The following is a 14,382-nucleotide window of genomic DNA, read 5'->3' as shown; positions in this document are numbered from 1 at the left end:
CCGTAAATAAACTCTGCCAGGATGAACAGTTGCTGTACTGCTACAAGGACTGACACTCTGACTGACTGCAACTCTAGAAGATCTGCTTTTCTGCTGTGCTGCCCTGCTGGTTGAAATCCTCTGCCCTCGCTGAGGAAGAACTGGAATCTTGGTTGAACCCAGAGTCATCTGCAAGGGCATGCTGGTTTGCCTCCCGTTTTGAGACTCGGGGATGATAAAGTCTCACTTCTTTGCTCCTGTGTCTGGTATATTGAAAGTGGATCAAGGTGCTTACTACACTGGAACCGATGCATCCTCTGGTGTGAGAAGCAGAATCAATACATTTCAGCTGTTGTGTAAACAGAACAGGAGCATCAGACTCAGAACCAGCTCATCTCGTCAAGAACCGATGCATCCAAACCACTGTATCGCCATCACTACATTCTGCGAAGATAGACACATCCCCTTGACTGCGTGGAGAAACCCACTGCATCAGCCTCGGAACCAGTGTATTTCGGCCTCAGCACTTTGTCTTTGTAACCAGTGCATATCCATCGCTGCATGTAGAAAATCATCATATCACCTCGAATACAGGGTCCCACACCGAAGCATCTCTCTACTGCTCCCTGCATCTCGCTGTTGAGACCTGGATCAAGGTACTTTGTTCAGCAGGTCTTCCTTCTAGTGACAAGCTGCCAGAGGGTGAAGATAGGTTAGTTTAAGGTGTATATCAGACTAGGACTGTGGTTCTTTCTTGGACAGGGTGCATACCTCTGCCAAACAGAAAACAATTTCTAAAAAGCGGAATTTATAAAAGAGAGAGCAGTAATATGCTAGTCTTGCTTGCCATTTATTAAAATATAGTATTGTATTCATTATAAACATAAATGATTTAGGAGGAACTAACCTGAAGATTGTGAAACAGCTCCCGGAAATTCTGTAATCTGTCGTCAGCAAGACGTGAGGACAATGAAGTATTGTGGTCCCAACAAATAGAAAAAGGACTATCCCATAGCGTGTCTATACCATCAAATATGCTGCCATATTGACATTGCTTCTAAGTGCTATACCTGAATCTTTCTTAAGCTGGCCTATTTTATAGGCCTTACCCACAGTACAAAATGCCTGAGCAGAGATTTCCTCATTATTATTATGATGCAACTACTCTTTTAGGTGGTCCATAAACTTGCGTTTCTTTTCAGACATCCAGAGCTGCAGTGTATCTATTCAACATAACCTGGATTTAAGCATACTCATTTCATGTGTAAAGATATGGGCCAGGCATCTTAGTGGCCTTAAGAGATTGGCTGGCCTAATAGTGTCTAAGAAGGCTTGATAATTGTTCTAGGGGTATCATTTTCAGCAGACTGTCTAGAATAAAGTATGTGAGCCCTCTGAAGCTTGAGTCATGATGGAATGAAATCCCAGTACATTTTGTAAAAGAGTAGGCACAACTTATGTCATGTTCTGGGTCTCTTATGACTCAGGATTTCCGTACATCATTATGTTGTCCTGCCAGCTTTGATTTTCAAGATTTACCAATTTTTGTTCAGGTTCCACAGTTCAACGACCCAGTTGGGGCCTTCCATCAGTTTTTGCACTAGTGCTGTGACTCTAGTCTCTTTTGTAGTGAGCTGTGCCCTCAAAGAGAACATGTTTGTGTTATTGACTACAGTTCTTTAATTGTATCAGCTTTCAAGGATTCCACTGTTCTATCATGAAAGTTTAAAGTGGTATGTCAGTATATTCGTGATTGATGGTGCTGTGTCAGTGATAATTGTTAAGAAGTTTTAGGCTTAGACTTGAGCTCAATAGGGCAGTATTTTACACAGAGGCAAAGCACAGTACTCAAACGGTGCAGAGTTGGGCTCTGGAATTGGATGATAGAGGTGATCCCAGGGGAGCATCAGAGTTTATATGCTCTTGAGTAACAGTATTGTGCACTGTATATAGTTAGTGATAGATAGAGTGTAGCTGAGGCTTGATCAAGGTAGAGTAAATGTTCTTCACCTTTAAGTATGGGTTTGCTCTTTTCTACTGGGGACACCCTGATTGTATATGTATATGAATTTATCATGCACATAGATTTGGAAGCAAAATAAAAAGTAACAATTGTGGCCATGTGATAATTAGGGATAGGGCAGCTGGTGGTTCATAGTAAAGATTGTGAGAGGCAGCCCGCTCACTGGAGCCCAATCCAAGATTGTCCCTCTCTGGGGAGGCAGAGCTCTTTGAGGTAAGAAGCAGCAGGTGATGGATGAGGGTCACTTAGAGGTTAGAAGAGGGGGAGTCCTCTAATTTATGTCTCAGATAATACACCCCAGAACTAACCTTGCAGGTGTAAGGTCTACAACTTGCTAAAGGGTCAGAAGCCCAGATTGGCAGCTGTCACTGTATGTGAGCGACATGTCTAGAGGTAAACTGCAGCACCTGTTTGTCTAAATCATTTCCCTTGGCTCACATGTTCCGGTCAGGTCATACTTCAGATTTGGTCTTTTGCATCTGCTCTTACTAGCCATCTGAGGGACACTGTCAGGCCTTGGTAATGGCGTAGGCAGCATAGGTGATGCAGTGGCATGGGGCTGGCAGCATCAACTTGCCTGGGATGATCCGTGTTACCCATGATGATTTATCCACAGTTAGAGGTACATTGTGTAGACAATTTCAGGGTGTATTCTCATTTAGTTTCATTGCCATTCAAATAGGAATTGGGGGACTCCGCTTTTTCCTCACTACCTCAGAGCACTGCTGGTGAAGAAAATAGGGACTTCATTATCAAGAAGGGACACCCTGCAGCTGAACTATATTATCTTATATATTATATTATAGCTTGTCTCCGGTCCAGGGAAGGCATGGCTTGGCAGTTCGGGCTGGACTGTTCCCATGAGGCACAGGGTCAAATTGAATTGCATATTTATTTATTTTATTTGCATGTTTATAAAGCGCTGTGAATAAACTCCCGTAGGTGTATCTCCGCGCTGATGACAACCAGTAGAAACTGACAACAGAAACAATGAAATTAAATACAGTATAGGCTGCAATGATCCAACAGATACTATTTAGGATAAGTTAAAGAGGAAGGTTTTTAAGTATTTCCTAAATTGAAGATGGTTATGGCCATATAGCCATGTCTGAACTGGGGTGGCAGAGTGGAATAAAGAACGGTGATAGATTAAACCTAGATCTGTTGACTGGGTGTGAATGTTTGATTGTTTCAGATGCTCCGTCTACCACCACCCCCTTTTATACCGCTTTGTTTGCCATAAGTTGGCAGGGTATGCTCAGACGTGAGTCCCTTGATCACTTTGCCACTGGATTCAAGCAATCCTGGCTGAAGACGGCTGAAATGCCAGAAACCGGTCCTAGGAAGCTTGTTTACGGTCCAGGGAAGGCATGGCTTGGCAGTTCAGGCTGGACTGTTCCCATGAGGCACAGGGTCAGACTGATTTGCATATAGCCATGTCTGAACTGGGGTGGCAGAGTGGGCTAAACAACGGTGATGGATTAAACCCAGATCTGTTGACTGGGTGTGAGTGTTTGATTGGTTCAGATGCTCCATCCATCACCACCCCCTTTTGTACAGCTTTGTTCACCATGTTATGTTATGTTATGTTATTGATTTTTATAAAGCGCACAGCTGCCCCAGCGAAGGGGCGTCCTGGCGCTTGAACAGGTACTAAAACACAACACGAAGAAAAAGAAAGAAGACGACTAACCAAGTACAGAAAACAGGAAAGTTTTAATAGCACGTCTAAAAACTGTGAGATTATTCAGAGCATGGATGTGCACCGGGAAAGAATTCCACTGACCAGCAGCAAGCACTCGGTAGGAGCGGCCACCCATCCTACTGAGTTTAAAACGGGGGCAGACCGCAAGATGAAGAGCCTCCGATCTCAAGGACCTCAAAGGGATATAGGGGATAAGCAAGTTCGCAAGTGCATGCGGCGAAGAAACATTCATGATTTTCAAGGCCAGGCAAAGCGACTTGAACTTAATTCTTTGCCTGACCGGCAGCCAATGAAGGGCAGAAATAGTGCTGGACACAGAACAATGTCTAGGAAGGCCGACAATGGCCCGCGCCGCAGCATTCTGTACCCTTTGAAGCCTGGATGCCTCAGCCTGGTTTATCCCCAACAGCAGCGCGCTGCCGTAGTCCAGCCGAGATAAAACCGTGGCTTGGACCACGAGCTGCCGGGTGGAGGGATCAAAAAACTTAAGAACCGGTCTTAAGCCTCCCAAAATACCGTAGCAGGTGGCTGCAACCTTCTTCGTATGGCTCGTGAAAGTAAGAGCCGGATCCAGCCAAACTCCTAAGTTCTTTACCTCGGAAACTGGAACGGGAGTGACGCCCAGTTCAGGAGGCCACCACTGATCTCCCCAAAGCTCTGCATGTTTCCCCAACACCATAACTTCGTTTTTTTTGGCGTTCAGTTGTAAGCAATTGGTTCTTAACCAATTTGCTACGGCCACTAGTCCTGCTGGGAATCTGGGGGCATCCACCTCAGGGTCTCCGCTCAGTGTCACCGCCAGCTGCGTATCGTCAGCATATGAGGTCATCGTCAAACCCCATTGTTTGGCGATCGCAGCTAGCGGTTTCACGTAGAGGTTGAACAAGGTTGGGCTCAACGAGGAGCCCTGAGGAACCCCCAGATCCAAAGGATGGAAGGTGGACTGGCCAGGTGGTATAGCCACTTTAAATGACCGACCGGAGAGGAAAGAGCAGAACCACTGTAGAGCAGTCCCCGCTATTCCAGCTTCCTCTAGGCGCCGAATTAAAACACGGTGGGACACAGTGTCGAATGCGGCGCTCAGATCTAATAAAAGGAGCGCCGCCGTTCGCCCAGAGTCGAGCACCCCACGTAGGTGCTCGATCATATAGAGCAAAGCGGTATACTCAGACGTGAGTCCCTTGCTCACTTTGCCACTGGATTCAGGAAAGCCTGGCTGAAGACGGCTGAAATGCCAGAAACCGGTCCTAGGAAGCTTGTTTCCGATCCAGGGAAGGCATGACTTGGCAGTTCGGTCTGGACTGTTCCCATGAGGCACAGGGTCAGACTGATTTGCATATAGCCATGTCTGAACTGGGGTGGCAGAGTGGGCTAAAGAACGGTGATGGATTAAACCCAGATCTGTTGACTGGGTGTGAGTGTTTGATTGGTTCAGATGCTCCGTCCATCACCACCCCCTTTTGTACCGCTTTGTTTGCCATAAGTTGTCAGGGTCTGCTCAGACGTGAGTCCCTTGATCACTTTGCCACTGGATTCAAGCAAGCCTGGCTGAAGACGGCTGAAATGCCAGAAACCAGTCCTAGGAAGCTTGTTTACGTTCCAGGGAAGGCCTGGCTTGGCAGTTCAGGCTGGACTTTTCCCATGAGGCACAGGGTCAGACTGATTTGCACATAGCCATGTCTGAACTGGGGTGGTAGAGTGGGCTAAAGAACGGTGATGGATTAAACCCAGATCTGTTGACTCGGTGTGAGTGTTTGATTGGTTCAGATGCTCCTTCCATCACCACCCCCTTTTGTACCACTTTGTTCGCCATAAGTTGGCAGGGTATGCTCAGACGTGAGTCCCTTGCTCATTTTGCCACTGGATTCAGGAAAGCCTGGTTGAAGATGGTGAAATGCCAAAAAACGGTCCTAGGAAGCTTGTTTCCGGTCCAGGGAAGGCATGGCTTGGCAGTTCGGGCTGGACTGTTCCCATGAGGCACAAGGTCAGACTGATTTGCATATAGCTATGTCTGAACTGGGGTGGCAGATTGGGCTAAAGAACGGATCTGTTGACTGGGTGTGAGTGTTTCATTGGTTCAGGTGCTCCGTCCATCACCACCCCCTTTTGTACCGAACTATATTATATGTCAGTCATCCTCCTTAAGGACTGTTTTGGCATATTTATATCTTTCATTGTAGGCTAAAGACACTACTTGTTAATGTGAATCACCCTGTTCACTTTCTTTTCTGCTGACCATTTTAAATTTAAACTGAAAAGGGCTGGCATGCATGCTCCTATGCATTAGGGCTAGGTTTGCTACAGTCTTCTGAGAAACAATACCAGAATTTGTTGATGTTTTAAATTCCTGACCCTGCCATGAGCTAATACTCGAATATGATGATGTGTAAAATATTTTAAACTTGTTTTAGCTTTGGACTTCTGTTAGTCATTTGAGATTATGGTAATTTAACAAGGTTTAATATAAATTGCTTTTGAAGTAATCATTTATTGTATTCTATGCTTTACATTTATATTTTAGGTAGAAAAAACACAGAATTTTCAACTTCTTGAGTGGCCTTGATACAAAACAATTATCATGTTGCTAAAATATCAGCCAAATGGAGCCGTGATCAGTTCTAGCTGCTCTGGCTGAAGAGTGGACTTGCTCGGCCAGCCATTCCCTTCCAGTATCAAACTTCTTTCTTTCTCCACTATTGTTCGGGAATGTGGCTGTGCAAAAATAAACACACAGCACAGAGCGAATGGAGTGGAAAGATAGAGAAAATAAACTAATACATTAGTTACCATCATAAACTCATTTTGGAACCATATCTGGCAAAAATACTCACACTAACTGTTAGACCTGGCCTTTGCTGGCTTGGTTTCCCCTAAACTTTTTGGTTAACAACCTCATGTTTTGACCTAGTTTTGTCGCCTTAGGACATGAGCGTGTTTGGCACTGCTGTCAGTGTAAAAGTGCTGAGTCCATCATATACAAACTGTGGATAGGTGTATATATCATTGGCTGATTTGAGTTAGCTATAAGTCCCTTGTTATGAAGTAAAACCTATGCCAGGGGCATGTAGCTCAAATGTGCCTCCGTGGGACTGCCACACCCGTGGTGCCATCCACGGAGGTAGCTCATCGATTGTCCCACAGGTATGCCCTGATGGAGCCTGTGTGCAGAGGGTACTGTTATTCGACTTGGCGGTTGCAAAGCTGTGTGCCAAGGTTCTCAAGAGTCCTGTAATATCAGAGTTCTACCTTGTGATAGGGTACGGTGTTGGGTAGAGGTAGGGTTTGTGCATGAGTGTAGTTCATTCAAGGGTCATGAATGGCACTGGGTAGTATGAAAGGGCCTGCTTCTTGCGTTGGATTAGCATGAGGGGTTGTAGGGAAAGGCTGCCTAGCATTATTTCCTACTGGCAGAATAGTAACAGTATGGTGTTTTGTATTGATGAATTCGAAATGGCAAATCCTCTCCGGTAGTGGGAGTAGGGTTGATATTACAGTGATAGAAATGTCTCTTTAGGAAAGTGGGAATTTTGATGCGCGTCGTTCTGTCTGCCTGGCGGCCTGCCTCCTAAATCCTTCTTGGGTGCTAAGGAGAAAGCCACATCTGTGGATTCCTGATAGAGGGCCATAGATTAGGGTTTCATGGGAAACTGCTGACCTCTGATTCCGAAGGTCCTTTCTTGGAGATGGAATTGGCACCTGCATTTCAAAAGGCAGGGTCATGACCCCACTAAACATTATTATCAAACCTCTCGGGTTAGAATGGCAGAACTTTGCTAGTTTAATACTGGGATATTGACATGAAGAATCATCAGGGCAGGAGGCACTGCAATTGCCACTATCTGCTGACTTGTGAAGGCTTGAGCTTGTCGTGCTCCGAGAAGGGGACTATCACTTATTGGTTTTTGCCTGGTGGTTTCTGACCTGCAGTTAGTGCCAACATTTTTGGCCTGGGGCATGAAGTACTGTCCAAGGGCTGGTGAGCTGGCCTCCTCTCCATGAGATTCCAGGGACACAAAGAATCTCACTGTGTAGTGTAGTTCCTATATTCTCAATAGGCTCTGCGCATTGGAATAATATAAACAGCAGTGTAGACGTAGGACTGAGGTCATATAGGTCTCTACTGACTATATTAGACTTAAGGTTTGCCAGCTAGCTCAGAGGTCACTAGAAACTTTCTCGAATAAACGAGGAGGAGTTTAACCTCCCTGGATAGACAAGAAGGGATTAGCTTCTGACAACCATAAAACATGACAACTTTGCTCCCTCAGAATAAGAGTGTATCTCTAGAGTCGTGTGAAAACAATAGACAGCTATTTCACTCAGTCAAATGTGCATACTTAGTTTCACCAGATTGCAGAGAATAGAGAGACGGGCGTTTTCAATAAAAAGGTGTAATTTATTGAGCAGTCTTCTTTCTCATGCAAGAGAAATGAATTGCCACAATTGCAATACTCATAGTAAAGTAAAGTGCGTACAGTAAAAGGAGGATTATGAAATAGTACTGTAAAAGCATTGATATGGTTTCTTAGCCATATGATACTTTAAAATAGATAAAATATATACATACATATATACATTGACTAACGTACTCAACTGGTGCTTCTAAATACGCCTACACCGGTGTACCTGACCTAAGCCTAATACGTGGGAAGGAGTAAGTAAGTAGCAGTTTAAGTTAAGTTGGTTTTGCCAAGAATCTGACTCAAGAATTCTCTTTAATAGTTTAGTCAGCTCCGTACCTGGGTATTAGAAAGCAGGAGGTCTGGTATCTCTCTCTCAGGACTCGATATCCCAGTAACCCGCGAGGGTATCTGGAAACACCGGAGCTGGATTTCTAGGCAGGAGAAAAGACAGCGTCTCTCTCAGTTCGTCAAAAGGGAGGGGCGGCGTCCGTGGGCTCTCGCATCGCTGGGCTCTCGGGCAAGTAGATAGCTGATCTGCTCCAAAACCACCGTTTGTTTGCTTAAGGCAACGCTGGTATATTTATACCTGAAATGTGCCGGGTTTGACGTAAGGTTGGACATAAGACGTCAATAAAGATGTCACTAAGAACTGGCCATTCTTACAGTGCTCACAGGAGTTCTAGGACGAAATCAAAACAAAAGCAATGGGGATTTCCCAGGTTGCTGGAGGTTTGGTTTGTTTAGAGAACTCGTTGTGCTTTCTAGGAGTCCGGGGAAGTAGCCTTGCTTAATGTGGACTGCATGGGCTATGAATAAATATGGATATGATTCTTATGCCTTTATAAGGATATTATTTATTATAACAGTATAAGGGCATATTGAATTAGGGTCCTAGATAGAAACACAATAACTGTGTCTATGAGATTGTAATGACCACACAGGGTGTGGCAAAGACTGGTGAAAATGACCGTGGTTGGGGTAAGGGTTGTCCTAACATACACCATCATCTTGCTGTGTAAGAGGACTGTGTGCATAAAGATCAGCAGTCATCTGAGGTATGGGGACATGAGTAGTTTGAGGAGTGTGGGGAAGCTTACGGAGTCTTAGGGAGCCATGCTTGCAACCAACAGGACATGTGCTTACACGTGCTCCAGTGTATGTGGTGTCCACGGAGTGTCAGGAGAACCAGAGGCAGGAGCTGAGACTGTCTTTGGCCTCCAGATCAGGAAGACAGCAGTGCCTGACATCACAGCCTCTATCTGAGGCCTTTGGATCCCTCTCCCGGAACCCACACCACAGGGTGCTTTGTTATGGAAAACATTATTATGAGATTCGAGGAGTCTTGTGTGCCTTGTGGGCATCTGCAGTTGGCTGCTGGGGGTCTACGGCAGGTCACACCGTTTCTCTAGCGAAAAACATTTCTCCAGACATGGATCGCAGCAGCTTCCTGGGGCACAACCTTTTGTCTACAGGGGATATAGCGATCCTGGCCTTTTGCAAGTGCCATTGAATGCCTGAAGGTCTAATCCGGTTGGATGAAACTAAGTAACTGTTTCTTTCCATGTTTGGAGCCCAGCAGGGGCAATGTGCATCGTTGGCTAGTGGAGTAGAAAGACTGAGGGACTGGGTTACGAGGCATAGTCAGAGACTACCGACTGTTTCACCTCTCTGCAATGAGAAAGTCTGGCAATAGCATATAACTGTAAAGTATTTTCTTTTGACAATTGCTTATAACTAGAGTGTATATACAATGTGTATATCATTTTGATTTCAGTGTGTGTATGTAATATGAATTCAAGCTTTTTTTCATTCATAGGATGTGGAGATTTTTGTGGCGAACGCAGTGTGCTGTGTGGGTGGTGTTGTGAAAATACTTTACACTACAGCCCTGAAAAGCCTGACTGCTTGGTGCCAAGTAACCAAGAGGCTGAACACAGGTTATCGGAAAAGTGTATCATACTCATCCTATTTGGAACAGTAGATTCTAAATGGCTTTGATGCATCTCAGCAAGCCTAACTCCACTGGGTCTAACAGTAACCAACAAGTTGCTATAATAATTAATCAAATATATAGCTGCTATCTAGCAGCATCCCATTTGAAAAACCAAACTTGCATTGAGAAATCGATACCTAGCCTTATAATGGAAGTTGTGAAACTCCATTTCCCAGAACGCATACTGATATATATTGCTAACTAAATGCCACCCATCATAATAAATATTTCTTAATGGATTTTTGGTTATTAATAAATACACAAACATTCTTTGAAGGAAGTATTATTTTATACGTAATGAAATGCATTTGGTTTGTATTATTTCTTTTCAGTGAGGTTAACATTTGTGTCCCTGATTGATAGAGGCCTCTGATATACCTCAAGGAAGAATGATGCAGTGATCTATCACATCACTTAAGGAGGAGATTATATTAACTATCTGAAAGGAAATAAGAAAGAACGGTTATGGATGAAGACAGTAATCTGAGTTGAAATGGCAAATACTAGATGAATATGACTGTCATGACAGCCAACCCCACTCATTTCTACAAATTTACCTACAGAGATACAGAGACACATAAACTGAACTTCTGCTGGACATGTGCACTCCCATTACTCTATTAGGCTGCATAACCAATCAATCTGGAACAGCATTACATGTACATGTACAGAAGTCCTGAACCCTAAATGTTCTGGAGGTATACTTCAAACTCAGAGCCTATCATGCAAAAGAGAAAAGTAGCTTCCAGTTTAGAATCATGAATGTACCAAAGAATAGTACTTGAACTCAGAGCTGTTCATGCATCAGAGACAGTAACTTCAATTTGTGAGAATCATGTGTACCAGATGAAGGAGCTTCAGGATCAGAATCTTTAATGTACCATAGAAATTACATCTGGAGGTGCTGCACAGAATATAGGTGAAATGATGGGTGAGCCCTTTGATGACTGTGTGACTGAAAAGGTTCCCAATGTACCCCCCTTCAAGGGGCTCAGTATTTCCATACCAATAGGGTCTATTCTTTTGAAGACTCATCCACAGATGCGAGTATTGTGGCATGCACAGCATGAATGAATAAGAGTGTGAGGGTTGTATGCAAGTGTTTAACTTAAAATATCTGGCATTAAAATTTACACTAGCGACCCAGGTACTGAAGAATGACTAGGACCCCGTATGGGGCCATTAAAACCGCTGCAACAAATCAACCAGGAAAATGCATGAAGAATATGTATCCTCAATATCCCCATTCATGTTTTATCCTTCCATTTAGTTTTCTAAGAACAAAGAAATAGTAGGGATTTTAACTCTATTTATTGGCTCTGATCCTACATACCAATAAGTCCCCCCTGAATATAGGCAAGCCTATTTCTCTTCAATAGTTTTGGACAAATGTGGCAAACCCAATGATTAGCTATGAAACTTAGGTTTATGGGTGAGGATTTTGTTTACAATTTTTTCGAACCCCATATATTTGAGACACCTAGGCTTCTTGAACACCTGGGCTTCTTGGTCCATTGTGGTATGTACGCGGAGGACCCCTTATGTCTCGATTGCCTGTTTTGTTTTATACTACATCAGAAGTTACATCCCCCGCCACTATCCATATATGACAGATGCTTTTGCGCGCAGCGTTCACGCGCAGCGGTCGCGCCCCATGTGCGCCGAAGGTGCGCCAAAAGTAAGCCCGTCTACGCCCGTCCACGCCTGGACCGCACCCAGCGCCAGACCCCCTGGTCCCCGCCGCCCCCAACCCACTAGACTCACATATGATGCCGCAACTCTCCTCGCTCTCAACCCCGGATGCACTCCACTATGCTGCGATGCTACCCCAGGACGTACCCACGGCCCATTCGCCTGCCTCTTCTGCAAATTCAACTGCCTCAGGACCCTCAACAAACCCACTTCCCCCACACACATCTCCGAACCCAACAATCTGAAATGCATCCTACTGAACACCCGCTCGGTCCACAGACATGCAACGGAACTTTGGGACCTGATCGACACTGCGTCACCTGACATTGCCTTCCTTACCGAAACATGGATGAACGCATCTTCTGCCCCTGACATCGCCATAGCCATACCGAACGCTTACAAGATTATCCGAAAAGACCGCACCAATCAAACTGGTGGAGGCATCGCCATCGTCCACAGAAACACCATCAAAATCACAACCAGCTCCGACGACAACCTCTCATCTGCCGAACACCTCCACTTCCAGATCCACACCGACCCCAGGACCACCCTTAGAGGCACCCTCATTTACAGGCCTCCAGGCACCCGAACTCAATTCAGCGACGACATCACAGACTTCGTCAGCCCGCATGCCCTCGCCTCCGAGAACTACATTCTTCTAGGAGACCTCAACTACCACCTTGAAAACATACTCGACAACAACACCACCACCCTTCTGGACAACCTGTCCAATCTCGGACTCAAACAACTTGTTGACACCCCCACTCACACAGCCGGACACACGCTCGACCCTATCTTCACCTCCAGCAAGCACATCTCCTTCGATCGCACTACAGCTCTCCACTGGACGGATCACAGCTGTGTTCACTTCAGCTACAAAACCACCCTGTCCCACAACCGTCCACAACCCATTCCCCGGAGAAAATGGAACAAAATCACCACCGACCAACTCCTCATATCACTCAACCAAAACCCTCCCACCCTAGCAATGGACCCAGACCAAGCGGCCACCAACCTCAGGCAATGGATTACCCACAGTGCGGACGAACTAGCACCCCTGAAAAAGCACCAGTTGAAATCATCCAGCAAAAAGTCTCCCTGGTTCAATGATGACCTTAAAAAATCCAAGAAGACATGCCGCACCCTGGAGATGAATTGGAGAAAAGACACAACCTCAGACAACATGGCCTCCCTCAAGACAGCCACCCGCAAACACCACCAACTGATTCGATCCGCCAAGAAATCAGCATTCAAGGACCGTCTCGACAACAATTCCCATAACAGCAAGGAACTCTTCAATATCGTCAAAGAATTCACCAACCCTACCGCAGCATCCAACGACATCACTCCCTCCCAAGACCTCTGCGATGCGCCATCCTCCTTCTTCTACAACAAAATTGCCGACATCCACAACAGCTTCAAGAATACTCCGAGTGATCAACCCGCCCCACCCCCTTCAGATCCCACCCCTCCAACTAACAACCTCAGCGCCTGGAACCCAATCACCACTGAAGACACCATTCGCCTCATGAACTCAATACACTCTGGCTCGCCTTCTGACCCCTGTCCCCACCACATCTTCAACAAAGCTGACTCCATCATCGCACCCCAACTCCGCGATGTCATCAACTGCTCTTTCAACTCTGCCACCTTTCCAGAAATCTGGAAACACGTCGAACTCAGCGCCCTGCTGAAAAAACCCACAGCAGACCCCTCAGAACTGAAAAACTACCGACCCATATCCCTCCTCCCTTTCCCGGCCAAAGTCATCGAGAAAGCCATCAACAGCCAACTCGCCGCCTTCCTTGAATCCAACAACTCCCTGGATCCCTCGCAGAACGGCTTTCGAGCCAAACACAGCACCGAAACCGCCCTCATTGTGGCGACTGACGACATCCGAGCACTCCTGGAAAACGGAGAAACAGTGGCCCTCATTCTCCTCGACCTCTCCGCTGCCTTCGACACTGTCTGTCACAGCACCCTCATACAACGCCTCAACAACATCGGCATACAAGGAAAAGCCTTGGACTGGATCATCTCGTTCCTAGCTGGGAGAACCCAGAGAGTCCGACTCCCCCCATTCTACTCAGAGGCCACCGAAGTCATCTGCAGCGTACCTCAAGGTTCCTCACTCAGTCCCACCCTCTTCAACGTCTACATGAGTCCTCTCGCCTCCATCGCACGTCAACACAACCTCAACATCATCTCCTACGCCGACGACACCCAGCTAATCCTTTCCCTCACCAAAGACCCCAACACCGCCAAAACCAATCTTCACGAAGGTATGAAAGAAGTAGCCGAATGGATGAAACAGAGCCGCCTAAAACTCAACTCAGACAAAACGGAGGTGCTCATCCTAGGATCCTCCCCCTCAGCTTGGGATGACTCTTGGTGGCCTTCCGCTTTGGGCTCAGCACCCACACCCACAGACCATGCACGTAACCTTGGCTTCATTCTAGACTCCTCTCTCTCAATGTCCAGACAAGTCAACGCCGTCTCGTCCTCCTGCTTCAACGTCCTTCGCATTCTCAAAAAGATCTTCCGCTGGATCCGCCTCGAGACAAGAAAGACTGTCACCCATGCACTG

The 14,382-nt window shown here is 46.0% G+C and overlaps 1 long non-coding RNA gene across 1 annotated transcript in view; it reads right to left on the bottom strand.

The window, feature by feature from the left end:
- Positions 1-14,382, bottom strand: part of LOC144819026 (uncharacterized) — a 1,001,036-nt gene that overhangs the window by 591,269 nt on the left and 395,385 nt on the right. The window lies entirely within an intron of this gene.

The sequence above is a fragment of the Lissotriton helveticus genome, chromosome 2_1 (genome assembly GCF_964261635.1).
Source record: "Lissotriton helveticus chromosome 2_1, aLisHel1.1, whole genome shotgun sequence".
In the NCBI taxonomy this organism is placed as follows: Eukaryota; Metazoa; Chordata; class Amphibia; order Caudata; family Salamandridae; genus Lissotriton; species Lissotriton helveticus.
Note: the sequence above shows the minus strand (reverse complement) of the source record. Positions and strands in the feature narration are given on the sequence as shown.